Below are 16,458 nucleotides of genomic sequence, written 5' to 3' on the forward strand. Positions count from 1 at the left end.
ATTGGGCCAAAAGAAATCTAATGAGGTTCAACAAAGACAAGTGCAGAGTCCTGCACTTAGGACGGAAGAATCCCATGCACTGCTACAGATATGAGTCAACAGTGAGCCCTTGTTGCCAAGAAGGCTAATGGCATTTTGGGCTGTATAAGTATGGGCACTGCCAGCAGATCGAGGGACGTGATCATTCCCCTCTATTCAACATTGGTGAGGCCTCATCTGGAGTAGTGTGTCTAGTTTTGGGCCCCACACTACAAGAAGGATGTGAGAAACTGGAAAGAGTCCAGCGGAGGGCAACAAATATGATTAGGGGGCTGGAGCACATGACTTATGAGGAGAGGCTGAGGGAACTGGGATTGTTTAGTCTGCAGAAGAGAAGAATGAGGGGGGATTTGATAGCTGCTTTCAACTACCTGAAAGGAGGTTCCAAAGAGGATGGATCTAGACTGTTCTCAGTGGTAGCAGATGACAGAACAAGAGTAATGTTCTCAAGTTGCAGTGGGGGAGGTTTAGGTTGGATATTAGGAAAAACTTTTTCACTAGGAGAGTGGTGAGGCACTGGAATGGGTTACCTAGAGAGGTGGTGGAATCTCCTTCCTTAGAGGTTTTTAAGGTCAGGCTTGACAAAGCCCTGGCTGGGATGATTTAGTTGGGGATTGGTCCTGCTTTGAGCAGGGGGTTGGACTGGATGACCTCCTGAGGTCCCTTCCAACCCTGATATTCTTTGATTCTATGAATACTATCCATTCCTTACTAATGCACTTGAGAGATATAGAAACTCAAAGGGTAAGATCTAGGAAGCATATTTTCTAACCAGAATCATTTTTGTTCAGTGTTTTCTTGAATATATTTAAAGTTCAAAATATTAAAAAAAAATGACTGAGTTGCTGGATAGTACAATTGTTTAAATGTATAAAATTGTAAATTGTAAGTTCATGCACTATGAACATTAAATCTGATATTTACTTAGGTCTCTGGTAATTTATATTCTTTGGTTCTTCATTTTGTTTAGCGCGACATTTTGACAATTTTACAATTTTTTGTTTTTGTTGTTTTTTTAAGTCTGGGCAATGTTTTGGTCTTTAACACCAAAACGTGGTGTGTTAAGCTGGCTGCTAAAATCTAATTTAGTAAGCTCCTTAGAGTTCTGTAGCATGATCTTCTGACAAACTCATACAAGATTATATAGAAGCTGTTTCAGTGATCTCTCTACATTCAAAGGAAGAGCTGAAGATCAAAATATATTAAGCAACAAGTCAGGTCATGATTCCTGCTGGTTATTTCTTGTATAAATGATCATGGAAGTAAGACCCATATGATTTTTATCTTTGTATCAATCATAAATAATTTTCCTTTTGGTTTGGTTTGGTTGTCTTACCCAGTGAGTAGAAACACATATCAAAAATAAAAAGTAATTGGATAGTTGCTCTTCACTTTGCTGATTTAGGACTTTTCATTAGTCTTATTTTGGAAAACTCTGTTGTGCATACTTTTTTTATATAGACAGTGACTTGCCTATTGCTGTCTAAAATTTGCCATGTCATGTATTTTAAAAAGCTTATAAAATTATTGCATGTTCAGAAAAGTTAGCCTTATCAGAGCAGGCATCAGTAACAAATTCCCTTTCAATCAGTTTTCTCTTTTATAAACAGAAACTACTCAAAGCAAGATAGGTAAAATATTATTCAATATAAATACTGCCATTGATCTGACTGGGTAGGCTTTCTGTACATATGCTTTTGTATATATTTTTAACAGGCTAATTGTGAAAGCTTTATTCATGGTGGAGCAGGAGCAGGAATTGAACAATTGAGCCATAAATGTTCATTTGTTAGCAGTAAGAAAATAACAGCTCTGATACTGCAAACACTTATGCACATTTTTGCCTTTAATGGGAATTGGATCAGGCCCCTAGTAAATTCTTGCCTAGTCTGTCTGCTTAGACCATATGTCTAGCCAGGGATTTGTCTTCCTTTATGTCTCACTGCAACCAGGCAACAGAATGGAGACAAAAGATATCTACTCAGATACCTGTTGCCTTCTATGTAGACCCAGTGCTTAGGAGACAGAAACACTAAGATCTGCAAGGAGGTGAGCCATGCTACCCTACCCCATTCCTGATGAGTAAGGTTAACATTCTGTCATGGGTATTTTTAGTAAAAGTCAGGGACAGGTTGAGGGCAATAAACAAAAATTTGTTTGTGACCTGTCCCTGACTTTTACTAAAAATACCCTGCAGGGGGAAGGACTAACGGTGGGAGCGCTACTGGAGGGGTCATTGTGGGCCACTGCTTTGGCCTCAGGGTTGGCCATGGGACACTGCTCCAGCAGTCCCAAGGACCGCTGTTCTGGCACTGGCTGCTGCTCCAGCCCTGCCACTGTTCCTGAAGCAGGGGCTGACCTAGACGCCTCCCCCACACACACTGCTTCAGCACTGGGGCTGCTCCATCCCTGTCACTGCAGAAGTCACAGAGATCCTGGAAAGTCTCGCAATCTGTGATCTCTGTGACAGAATCATACCCTTACTGTTGAGATATGAGTAAGAGGCTGTCTAGGCTATTCACACTTGGAGGATAATAAGGCCCTTAGTGTCCCAGGAAGAACAGGGGATACAGATGCATGCTTTTGTGGAAAAGCCTCTGCCGGCTGCCTTAACATTCAATATGAAAACATGGATATGACCATAGGAAAATCAGCAACAACACTCAGGTGGTGAACAGCATCATTGTAGCTCTACTGATGAGAGGCATGAGGACAGGATATTGTACACAGCTGCACTTATTAAAGTCAGAGATTTCAAAAGTGTTAAAAATTGATTTGCTTTCTGGATCTCAGCCTCCCCATGCAGGCAGGACAAGCAGATTTTTCTGTGCTCATATAGACAAGTTGCTAACCCTGCTACAATGCAAGATTTTTGTCATTCAGCTTCCCCACCTTAAAGGATACAGGGAGAGAGAATTTTAAACTCTCCTCTGCTCCCTTGGCTGCTAGGTAGCCATGTCAGTGATTTAGCTGTACTTTTAGCATTTTGTCTGTTTTTATAAGGACAGTCTCAATTTTTGGGTCTTTTTCTTATATAGGCTCCTATTACCCTCACACACACACACCCGTCCTGATTTTGCACATTTGCTGTCTGGTCACCCTAAATGTAACTGATGTTTTTCCTTTTAACGCAATACTATTTTTGAGGGAATGTGTCATCCTCTCAAGTGCTTTTCCCCTCACTCCCTTCATAGGATCTCAAAGGGAAAAGCTAAAAGAACAAAGAGACAATGGCGGGGGGGGGGGGAGGGAAATGTAGCAATAACCTCTCCCAGCCACACCTAAAGAGGAAGCAGTGAGAAGAAGAGGATTTCTTCTCTTTCCTTCCCACTTCACAGTCACCATTGGCCTGCACAACAACATGACAGGCAGTGTGTTCAACAAAACAACCTCTTCTTTAGGGTGACCAGATGTCCCGATTTTATAGGGACAGTCCCGATTTTGGGGTCTTTTTCTTATATAGGTTCCTATTACTCCCTACCCTCGTCCCGATTTTTCACACTTGCTGTCTGGTCACCCTCTCTTTCCCAATCTAATGTTAAAATGACTGGAATCTGAAGCTAAAGAAATTCAGACTAGAAAAAAAGTGCAAATGCTTAACACAGAGTAATTAACCATTGGAACAGCTTGCCTACAGATGAGACTGATTTGCCATCACTTGAAATCTTTAAGTCGAGATTGGATGTCTTTCTATATGATGTGCTGTAGCCCAACCAGAAGGTTACATGCTTGATGCTGAGTGAAATACCATTGCCTGTGTCACACAGGAAGTCAGACGAGATGATCATAATGGTCCCTTCTAGCATTACATTCCACTGATGTTTTTTAATCAACAATTCACTCTTTCAGTAAAATATATAATTGGCTTCATCCACTATTGAAGTTTGGTTATAAATTAAGGGCCAAAGCCTACCCTCCCCAAGTTCCCTTTACATTACTCTGGCACTGCAAAGAGAACATAACATTGTCCTAAAGGGATAGGTCGGAATTCCTTTTCCATAAAGGAATCCCAAGCTGGCAAAAAAACAGATGTAGCCAGATCTATGAGACTCACTCTTGGTCCTCTCTAGCACAGAGGGTACGTTGGACTGAAATGGCTCTGGTGATCCTTGCAAATGTTAACCCTCCCAAGGGGTCCATTAAAGTCGCCACAAATCAGAGCAGCCCTGAAGCTATTCCAGCTTACATCCGCAGTATCACAAGGAGGGCTAGAAAAGTGGTGTCTGCTGCACAGTGTATAGAATAGAGTCACAAGTCGCTAATCTAGGGGGAACAGTTAAAAATAGTAGCATATCCTTTAAAACCAGCAGACGAAAATAGAGTATGGAGTATAAAAAGTTATTGGGCAGAGGTTCTCAAGAATAACAAACTGAGTCATGGAAAGATTGAGGTTTCACAAATTCTTTCCAAAGCAAATATTGGAATCCTTGGGTTTCCAAAATCTCAAAATTCTAAATAACATTTTTTTAAAAAATGTTATGTGGATAAAGGAGCCAAAGCCTCCACTCCTCATCCATCAAAACTCAGAGTAACTTATGTTGAGGAATCCTGTTTCCTGAGATCATTCATCAGCAGCCAGATGGTAGATAAGCATAAAGATTCTGACACTGTAGAAAATACTGAGACCTGAAATGGATGTCACTTAACTTTCTGTCAGTGCAGTATTTACTGTGTACCCTATTTTCTGAAGTACTGTGCTTTCCTCAGAAGTGGAAAGCTCCATTATATGTAACATAATTTGTCCCTAGGAGCATCAATTGTTCAACTTCAGATTTTCATAAGCTTTCCCCCAACAGGGTCGGGGGGGGGGAGCGGGGATGGGGGTAGTGGGAGGACAAAACTTCTGCCACAAGCAAGAATGATTTCCTGTTGAATACTGCCAGAAGAGACAACTTCAGACCAAAATCATATTTCATTAATTACGATAATGCCTAAATGGAAGTGGAGGGAACTCTTATAATGCAATGCACTGGAGGTTATTTTTGCTTGTCTGAGCATGTGTGCACATTACCAAAGCAATTACAGCCTCTATCCAAATAGACACAATCTCAGCTATTATGGCCCTAGTCTTGTAAACTCTTCATGCACAGAACTCCTGTTGTCTTCAGTGGAAGTTCTTTGCAAGGAGAGGTTAGTGGATTGAGATTTGACCATATATGTACTTACTGGATGAATAGATACAATGCTGTACATAGATTTTTTGATTTGCTGTACAATTAAAAGGAAGTTAAAAATATTTTAAGATACACATCTGTTTCTGTGCTTTATCTTGGAAATGCCTCCATATGGCCCTGATCCTGTTGTTGGATCCACAAAGATAAACCTTCATGCCTGCACCAAACTTAAGCAGGGCCCCACATGGGCACAGGATTCCACCCACAGGGGTTCATATGCAATATCAGGATCTATACTTTTCAGTGCAAGCAGATGTTATTGGGCAACATTGAGTGAAGGAACTTAACTGCCACCTTTGATGCATCAATCCAATATATTGAAATCCCAAATGAAAATGTACACAAGATTAACACAAGCAATATAGCAAAGGTCTGTCTAGTATTCCTATTGTCAGTAGGTGAGTTTTTGCTCTATTTGCTGCTAATAATGTCATATTTTTGTTAATGCAAGGAATTTAGTAATGGAAGCATAACTGAGTATGTCATGTGTAACTATCAAGGCTGTTTGTGTGTCATGGATATGACTTCCATAGCATAAATAATGAGCTTTATGGATTTTGAATAAAACCCATGATTTATGTCACCCTGGTCAGCCTCCTACTAAGCAATACTCCTCCATTAATTTTTACTAATTTAACTGTAGCTGTTCAGGAAAAACACCTGGGACCAGACTCTGCCAGCCTCTCTGGCAGCCAAACAGCTGGCATAACTGGCTACCTGTCAATTCCCCCTGTGCTTAGTGAATCACTGGGTGGGATAGAAACAGCATAGAACCCAATTGCTCCCACAGTCTCTTCACTTCCTCTGCTGCCTATCCTCCCTGGACAAAAACTCTCCTTTCTGCTTTCTCACTGTGAGCACTGGGACACAACACCCCCACCCACCGCCCATGAGGAAAAAGTTGGTTACATAGTAAAACACTGCATCGCTCTGCTCAGAGCTGCCCTCTCGAATCTCATCCCTGAGTTTGGGGGGGGCTCAATTCCCCTTTGCACTGTGTGAAAAGAGGGAAGTATATGGCACCAAGACTATTGTTATGCTGAAAACAAAAATAAGCTCACCATAGTCCCTGGGCTCTATGCTAACCAAATTGTCTCGTTAAATACACATTGGGCAGACAGAATAACATGAGTGCTTCAGAAGAAATAGAAAGGGAATAAAGGCAGCAAGCAGCAGTCATTTTCTTATGCTTACACTGTACATTACTCTTCTTTGGTTTTCTTTCCTCACATTTTAAGATCTATTGTGTTTTATTTCTGTGTTACAAGATAAAGTGGCTTAATAATGAGAAATGCAAAGGTATTTCTCCGCACTGCCTCTGTTTGGTTATTTTCTTTCCCCCATATGTTTTTCCAACTGTGCACGCTGCACAGCTCATAATAATGTATTCACAGCCAAGAAGAGACTGGAGTTTACTGATTAAGGGCTATTTTAAAATTTCACACATTCTTTGCAAACCTCCCTTCAATAGTTCATAATAATTGTAAGCAGCTGAAAATAAAGCAGATATGAAATGCTTGAGGTGCCACATCTTAGACTTATTAACCATTACAGGCCTAGAATAGCCTCTTAGTCCTTTTTCCCTTTCAAGCTGAAAATAATAATAATAATAAAAAAATACATCCTCTGTGCATGAATGTTAAAGGTTTCCTTGGTACTGCTACCTTGGAAACACTATGCTAAATGGGGACCGATGAAAATACATTATGTAGTTCATTCTCACACCATAATCTGTCTAGAAAGGTCTGACTTGGAAAACAGCACTGCTGAACTGAGGCATTGATATTCAGGCTTTTATTTTTAGATGAGTACTTCAGAATGCAGATATTTCCACTCTGTTGTCACTGAATGCACAGTAAGCCTCTACAGTTCTTTAAGATTACTTTTCCAGAGATAACAAGTGTGCTTTGTATGCATCACAGACCACCGTGCGCTGCCTCCACCACCTTACCCCCAATGCCATTTTTTCTATCTGCCAGAAGTCTCTAGGGAAACATTCTAGAAGTGTTGTCATTTTCTAAACTACATTCCCTGCTGAATAGCATAGAAGCTTCCAAGACAACTGGACCCTTAAAACATTAGTCTGTGCTAATGACCCCTTTATTTATAGAATCAAAAGACTTTTTGGGTATCTTTCATTAGGCAAAAATGAAAGGCATAAACCTTTTCAGACATGTGACAATTGTTTTGAGTTTCTAAGTGACAAAGATCTCAAAGAAATTGTAATAATAAAATAATACTACAAATGAAGATACTGTATTTGAAATGTGCAATTGGAAGCATTGACACATTGGTTTGTAATCTGTAATGATTTTAGCAGGTGTTTGGTCAACCGCACTGTAATTAAAGTAACTTCAGGAGTTTCATTATCGGGGTGGCTCTAGGTATTTTGCCGTCCCAAGCACGGTTGCCTTGGGCGGCAAGCCTGCAGGAGGTCCCCAGTCCCGCGGATTTGGCAGCATGCCTGCGGGAGGTCCGCCGAAGCCGCGGGACCAGCGGACCCTCCGCAGGCATGCCAGCCAAGGCAGCCTGCCTGCCGCCCTCGCGGCGACCGGCAGAGCACCCCCCTTGGCTTGCCGCCCCAGGCACGCGCTTGGCGTGCTAGTGCCTGGAGCCGCCCCTGTTCATTATACCCTTGTATATAATTTTGTTTCCCATATTTAAATTCCCATGTGTGGTCTGCCCTCCGTTCTCCTCCAGTCCTTATGGAGCTGCCAGGCATTGATTCTCCATACCCTATGGAAGTCTACTAGCAAGGGTCATTTGTATAGATACTCCTTGCTTCTGCTTTTCTCCCCTACTCACCCTTCTTGGGCTTACCCTACTATGCTGCCAGGATCATCCTCATCTGCTCTTGCCACCCCTATCACCATACAGTAACGCCTTTACAATGAGAGACTTGGGTTTTATTTGTAATCAAGGGAAATGTGAACCGGTTGATGCATGTGATTGACATAAAGCTCAGATTTGTGAAATTGGGGAACGACACGTCTCCTTTTTAAAAGAAAGTGTATGACCCACAAACCTTAATGAGGTACAAACCTTAACCTGTCCTAACAGACCAAATGAAAGAAAACAAACTTTTTAATAGAGAAAAGCTGAAAATAAAAGGAAAGTGCGGAGGAACCTATAGACTGGGTTAATTGAAATTCTATGGTTATAATTGAAAAAGTCCAATAAAATAAAATATGGATATGCACCGATCCATTTGATTTCATTTAATCCATAAAACAATTATCCAATGGAAACTATTGAAGAGGTGTCAGCTAAAGGCTCAGATGCAAAAATTTTCTTGCAATGCCTTTGTCATCTTATGATTATATTACTACAGTGCACTCTACAATGAAGCTACATATGGAAACCATTTGGAACCTAAGTGAGTACAGAATCCAGCTGATTTCTCATTAAGTGGGGTTTTGTACCATGAGCACTCAACAATGGGCCCCTGGGATATACACTAGTTACCAACTGGCTGCTGGATGGAATTTTAAGTGTTATTTTTAACCCACATGCCCTAATACTAGACTCTTATTTGTGAGTCTAGTGAAATAGCAAAATGGACACCACTCTTTGGGGTGGGGACTCTGTTTTATGTCTGTACCTAGCACAGTGGAGTCCTGGTCTATGAGTGGGGCTCGTAGGTGTTACCACAATACAAATAAGAATTAAAATATAAGATAATTTTGATTATATTTAAGGATTTCCAGAATATAGAAATTCAGAATGAACAAGGAGCTAAACTTTTCAGGAGTATACAGCACTCATTCAGGCAAAATACCTCAAAGAAGCCATAGTGGTGTCATGGTCATCCCTCCCCTTCGGGGTTGGAGGGAGGCCACTCTGCCTTACTATGTCGTTGAGACTGCTGCCTAATATCAGGGAGACTTGGCAGACCAGTTGCTAGCGTCCTAACCAGTCTAACAGAGCTGAGCCCCAAATAGTCTACAGGCTCTGGCCCTTTGGCAGGAGCAGGGACACCAAGGAGTCTGTAGGCCTGGCCCTTCGGCAGGGGCAGAGCAAACCCAGCAGTCTATCAGCTATGAGGTCTATTGTCCTCACTTGGGTGGATGGCAAACAAATGCAGATCTCTTGGACCTCAGCTGAGGAGGCTGCCACCCTAGGGTGAGGTGGCAGGGGGATGCTGACCCACCCAACTCCATCGCATCCCAGCCCAAGACCCTAACAGTGGCAGAGCATTCTGCCACTAGGTCAACGGGGAATCTGCCCACAGTACACTGGCCATGCTTCAGGCAGCACTACAGCCAGACTGGAGTCAGATATCCCTGGGCCACTTCCTACCTTCCCCTTGGGTCCATGGGGTGTCCTCCATCTCCCTGGGGCAGGTGGCAGTCTGGGCAGCTCCCCTGCAGACACACATTCCCCAGTGAGCTGGGCATCTCTGGACTTGGCAGCAGGGTCAGCAGCCTGGAGTAAGCAGGATGCATCTGTCTCCTTTGCTGTCTCTGCCCCAACTGAGTTAGAGGCCCCACCTTTTATACTTCTTGTCCCACCTATCCACTTCTGGTGAGAGGGGCGAGGCAGGTCTGGTTCTGCCCACCTGGGCACAGAGAGTTCCTCCCCTTTGAAAGCATCCTCTATGTAGTAACTTCCCAGCATTTCCACAATGCAAAAGCTTCAAATAATACTCATGAACCATAGTGATGGCAAACTGGCCTTCTCTCATCTGTTAGAGTTCTTCCAAAGAGTTAACAAAACAGTAGCTCAAGAAGAACGAGTGACTATGATCCATTCAGACTCTCAAAAGACTTTTGATAAAGCTCCTCACTAGAAGCTGTTAAGGAAACTAGGTAACCACAGGGTGAAAGGTAAAGTCCTGTCTTGGATTAAAAACAAGTTAAGAGATAGAAAACATAGTAGAAATAAATGGCCAATTCTCAGTGTGAAAAAAAGGTTAATAGAGGAGTGCCCCAGGGATAAGTCTTAGGTCTGGTGTTTTTCAATACATTCATTAACAACCTGAAAGAAGTGGTGAATAGTGAGGTGGCAACACTTCCTGACAAAATTATTTAGGTCAGTCAAGACTAGGGAAAGCTGTGTGGAAACTCAGAAGGAACTAATGCTAGCAGAGAAATTCATCATAGAGAAATTCAAGCTAGCACATCTGAGAAAGAACAATTTAAAACTACCTGTAAACACTGATGGATTCTGAATTTTCTTGTAACCATATAAGAAAAAAATATTTAAGAATGATTGTGGGCAGTTCAATTAATACTGTGCAGCTCCTCAAGGTACAGCAATGGTCAAAATAGACTGCCTGAAGGGAGAGAGAGAGTAATATGGAAAATACAAATACTATAATATAAATCAATTTTACATCCTCATCTTTAATACTTCCATTTAGTTTTTTGTCACCTCATTCCAAAACAGACACCAGAAACAAAAATGTTACAGAGGACAGTGATATATGTTTAGAGCAGTTCATCTGTTGCACATGAAAAGTTGACCCTCTTTGTCTACTTAACATAATGCTCTTCTGTGCCACAGGCTTCAAAATCATACAGTACGTCCAAGTGATATCTTCTGGAGCACACCCTGCCTCGTTTGCTTCTGACAGCTTCCACTCATGGCATTTTCTCCTTTATCACTTGCCTCTATTTAGCTATATCACTAAAGCTATATAAAGGCATCACATTCTGCAGAGATGAAGAAAGTTCAAGGAATGTCTGATGATGAAAGGACGACTGTGGTTCAACAAGAGATTTTTCACTATTCCTACTGAGTCCTATTGAGTTGATAAGCTGACACACAGTTAGACTGAAACATTCAAAGAAAACAGCTCCACAGAGTACAAGAGCAGTTAGTACAATTGAATGGGTACACACTCACTGGGATAATTTATAGCAAGAACCTGTTTAATGCTAAAGAGAGTTCAGCTAGCCCTCCATAAATTAAGTTCTAGTCATGAAGAGCATATTCTAAGAATGGGCTGGCAACATGCATACACACTAAATACCATCAAAATAATAAATAATCATTGTACCATGTGTCTAATCTGTCTATAAGGTATTTATATGCTCCCCATAACTGTAATATCTGAGCACTTCACAATCTTTAATATATTTATTGTCACAACACTCCTGTGAGGTCAGGAAGTGCTATTATCCCATTTGACAGATGGAGAACTGAGGCACAAAGAAATTAAGTGACTTGCCCAATCAGGAAATCTATGGTGGAGACACTTGAACCTAGATCTCCCAAGTCCCAGGCTAACCCTCTAACTATCAGACTAAAAGGTAGCCTCTAAAGCATAACCCAAACTCTCCAGTAAAGAGGGGTTTCAGCCAAGATTCTAGAAATAACAAATCAAGATGCATTAAGGTACTTACAATATATAGTTTGTATATGGCTTACAGTCATCTTTAATTTGATCAGAAGTAAGAATTGTCAGATATTAGCTTTGTGCTTATTTTATTTATAAAACTACAAGCTCCCCTGTAGCTGTTTCTAATGTTGCAATGTACAGGGCAATATTTTTCGTTACTAGTAAAAGAAAATAAATTTCAGATCACTGATAACAGAATCATGAGTAATTGTGGTTTTAATGGGAAGGTAAAGTAAATGTTATGAAATGACACTACTCAGGATTTACCACCCCAATTCCAAAAAAGCAAATAGAAGTACGGTGCTGCAATAGCACTCTGTAGGAGTTGTGTCAACAACTTAGCTTTACTCCCTTCTTAACAATTTTTGATTGATTGACCCAGTTAGAATGTTATTACATTCATTGACAAGCTCGGACCAGCATATTGAAGTCATGCTGACCTTTACATTTATTGAAAGTACTTAGTAATACTGCCGTGCACCTCTGATCCGATATACTATATTATGAGAACCTGGTGATGAGCAATAGTTGGTTTTAAAAATGGATATATGGACGGAAAACCTTAATTTTGGCATTTCCTACATTTTCAGTGCTTGACTTTTCAATGCTAACTTTCTTCTAATGTGGTTTGTTTGTGTGTGTGTCTGCACATACTAGTATATATGCTGCTGCATTTTTTGTTTATAATGTGAGCAGAAGAAACAGGGATTAATCATTTAGGCTGCAATCCTGCAAAACCTTTATGTAACGAGAGTGATTCCACTGAAGTCATTGGGACTGTTCACAGGGCATAAAGTTAAACACGTGCATAATAAGTCTTTGCAGGTTTGGGGCCTTAGTCTGTCAGAAACTGTTTCTTGAGCTAGGTCTACACTACCGCCAATGTTGATGTAACTTATGTCACTCATGGAGTGTGAACATAGGCACCGACTCCATGGGTGCTCCGGGGCTAACAGCTGTTTGGCAGTGCTTAGGACTTTCCGGGAGGGAGAGGGAGGAGCGGGGATGCAGCGTGCTCAGGGGAGGAGGAGGAGAAGAGGCAGGGCAGAGACGGGAACTTAGGGGAAGGGAATGGAATGGGGGGGAAGGGGTGGAGCTGGGGTGGGAAAAGGCAGGGTGGGGCGTGGACTTTGGGGAAGGGGTGGAATCGGGATGGGGAGAGGGCGGTGAAGAGGCAGGAAGAGGCGGGGCAGGGGCAGGGCCGGGCGGAGGGGAAGTTGGCGCCTATGGGTGTGAATATTCCACCCCTGAGCGACATAAGTTACACCGACATAAGCACTAGTGTGCACAGCACTATGTTGGTGGAAGAGCTTCTCCCGCCGGCATAGCTTATGCCGTTCGCAGGGGTGGGTTTTTTCATGCCAACAGGACAGCTGTCTCCCGTCGGCATAGACTATCTTCGCCACATGGGCTGCAGCAGCACAGCTATATCGGTACAGCCTTAGTGAGATTTGTCAGTTGTTTACAATCACTTACTCCAGAGGCTTTATATGTTGTGTAGTTTTCCTCATGTATCTGCGAGGCAGTTTGTGTCCAGAATGCTAATCAAGAGAGAAAGCTTTCATGTAATTTATGTAATTTGCTTGAAATATTTTTTATTTTTGCATTTTGTCAGTATCCTGTATTCATTCAGTCAGCACTGGGTGTCCATTGTTCACGTGCAATCTAAAATTCATTAAAAATAATTAAAGATAAAAATGGTTGATTTCATACTGAAGTTATAATCTAGTGCTTTTGAATGTGGTTCCTTGCAGAAGGTATGTATGTGAAAGTAATGTTGAAGCAGGTCCTATTCTTTTGGGGCTTGAATAGGGACTAGGAGTGGCTGGCTCACTACAAAAGCAACTTTCCCTCTCTTGGTATTGACACCTCCTCATCAATTATTGGGAGTGGACCATATCCAATCTGATTGAATTGGCTTTGTCAACTGGTTTACCTTGTAAGGTAACTCCCTTCTCTTCATGTGTCAATATAATAATGCCTGCATCTGTAATTTTCACTCCATGCATCTGAAGAAGTGGGTTTTTTACCCACAAAAGCTTATGCCCAAATAAATTAGTTAGTCTTTAAGATGCCACCGGACTCCTCGCTGTTTTTGTGGATACAGACTAACACGGCTACCCCACTGATTTTTAAAGAGAAGTTCTCAATTCCCTAAATACGATAATGTACTATTTGGAAGATACATAGTTTATACACTTCAGATAACACAGAATAATAGTCAGCCTATTAAAAGAAGCACCAGGCAAAAAAAAGATGTTGAATAGATTTGCGAAGAAGAATATTTACAAATGCTACGACTGCTACATTAAACTACCTTTTCATTGTTTCTGGGTTTCGGGCCAAACCACAAACACTGGTGGGGCAGAGACAATTCCACCCACCGCCAGATGCATGTACACACATTCCAAAAAGACTAAAAACATGCTGTGTTCTTAAAAGTATTTCCACTTTGGGGCCATATTCGGAATAAGTGTGTATTTTATACAATGATCTAAAATACAGCTATCAAATTGTCTAGTATGAAGACCACTAAACTCAATCTTTTTCTAAAATTGGATTTCTGTTACCAAAAAAGAGAAGATAGTACATGCAGATGTGCATCATAAGAAAATTTAAAAAGAAAGATTTTGCTGTATTTGAAAATAAAATCTGTGACTGTAAAGTAATAATCATTTTAATCTTTGTATTTAGAATTATAGATCGTTCTTATGCATAGGAAGTCCAACAATGTACTTCTTCCTTTATATAACGGTTTGTGGAAGAAGCAGTTATATCATTATCCTTCTCTCACTAAAGTCATCCCTTATGTCAAGGACAACAACATTATGAAAAAAAAGTCTACAGTTCTCCTATCTAATGAAAGAAATATTCACTCCAGCAGTTCAAAGCAACAATCTCATATCTTTCCATGGCACAGAAAGCTCTATCTGGTGTTACTCATATACTTATCTAGGAAAAAACAATATAGTCAAATAAACAAGTTAAGAATAATTGCTAAAAATGTCAGTTATATTTTAAAGTAATTCTGGTACAATAATCATATTTTCTACCCACGATTTCTCATATGACAGGTATCAATCAACCCCCTTGTGGCACAGTGTCCAAAATCAAAATCAATGAAACCAGGCCAAAAAAAAAAAAAAGCACTGGGCCTTTTTTTAAATTAAAAAAGCTACTACTATGGATTTTTTCCCCGAAATGAGAGCTATCATATTCTATAATGCAAAAACCACCAACTCCTATGACTTCCTGAAACGGGATAGGAAAAAGTAGTCTCAGAGGATACTTCAGCAGAGTTTCAGCTCATACCAAATCCTGAAACCCTAGTGGGTGGTTAGGATGCAATACTTTTAGATCACATGTAACAGGTTCACATTGACCTGTCTCTTATGTCTGGCTACATCGAGGTTGAAGATCACAATACCTTTTGTGACGAGGGTGAGGTAGTACCACAGACAATATTTTCTTCCTTGAAACAAACAAACAAACAAAAAAGGCTACACCTGCCACTCAGACTACACATCACACTTACATAGACAGTAACTGAAACACAAGCATTGTGGTTTCTAAATTAATTATGTGCCTGATCTTGCAATCCATTCTCACATGGAGTGCCATTAATTTAGGTGGGAGTACTTGCATGAATACTTAGGGTTACAGGATTAGGTTTGATTGAACACTAAGGCAACTTAAAGCATTTTGAGTATGGAAAATGTTATAAGAACAAGTTCTGTTAGAGCATACTTTTGAACTCTGACACCAAGATTTTCAAAAACAGGTGCCAAAAGACAGGCTAGCTCAGTGGGCTGATTTTTAAAAGTGCTGAGCAGCTGGAAGGTCCCAATTGACTTCCCTGAGAGATTTCAAATGCTTAGCACTTCTGAAAAGTCAGCCCACTGATTTAGGAACCTAAGCCAGGATAGATTTACAAACCTAATTTAAGGCTCTTATTTTTGAAAATCTTGGCCTGATGTCCAAAGCTATGTTCTGACAAGCCAATGGTCTTGGTAATTTGACATTCACATGTCAAATTAATTTTCTTCCCTCACTCCCACCTCTGTTTTTCTCTCTCTCAATCCCTTGGAACACCATCCCAAACCATGTTTATCACCCAGCAGCCTCTGCTCTTTTAATCCTCTCCTTTTCAAAAGTGCTGAGCAACCAGCAGTTCCCAATGACCTCAACAACAACTACCAGCTGTTGAAAGCTAGGCTACTTACATAGAGTGCCTAACTATGAATTTAAGATCATGAAGGCATCAATTTTTTTAAATTATTGGCCTTTAACTTTATTTTTTAAACTACCTTTCAAACAGTCTAACAAACAACTTTTTTTCTTATAATGTGAGAACTGGGGATCCCTTTGATGTAGGCTGGTTTGAGCAGTTTAAGGAGAAATCTAGTGTCCTTCAGTTTCACAAGAGCTTTCATTTCACTATTGTTTCATATAATAATAAATTTGAAGCTGCTCCCTATTTACCTACTAACCATCTCCTGGAATAGTTAATTCCTCTGACTTTGGCACAGTCTACAGTTATTACCTCATAAACAGGAAACATCCTCAAATTATATTTAAATAACCTGATTGTTCCTATGCATTTCATTATTTATCCTTCCAACCTTCTTCCCTGCAGAACTATTCTATCAAAGTTTCTGACTTGCGGCTCTCATATGCAAGGCTGAAATAAGAACAAAGACAGCTGTGGAAATTAATTTCAAACACAAATAGTTGTTCACTGATCACCACAATATTAAGAAAGGGAGAGGGAACTGGGGATCCTTTCATGTAGGCTGATTTGAGCAGTTTAAGGAGAAATCTAGTGTCCTTCAGTTTCACAAGAGCTTTTCCTCATTTTCCAAGGCTGGATTAAAGCATAGGCACCCAAGGGCCCTGGCTACT

At 40.8% G+C, this 16,458-nt stretch overlaps 1 long non-coding RNA gene across 1 annotated transcript in view; it reads right to left on the reverse strand.

The window, feature by feature from the left end:
• The window catches only part of LOC123374977, a 30,440-nt gene that overhangs the window by 13,473 nt on the left and 509 nt on the right, over nucleotides 1-16,458 (reverse strand). The gene's annotated exons all lie outside the window — the stretch shown is intronic.

Source organism: Mauremys mutica, chromosome 7, assembly GCF_020497125.1.
Source record: "Mauremys mutica isolate MM-2020 ecotype Southern chromosome 7, ASM2049712v1, whole genome shotgun sequence".
NCBI classification, from domain to species: domain Eukaryota; kingdom Metazoa; phylum Chordata; order Testudines; family Geoemydidae; genus Mauremys; species Mauremys mutica.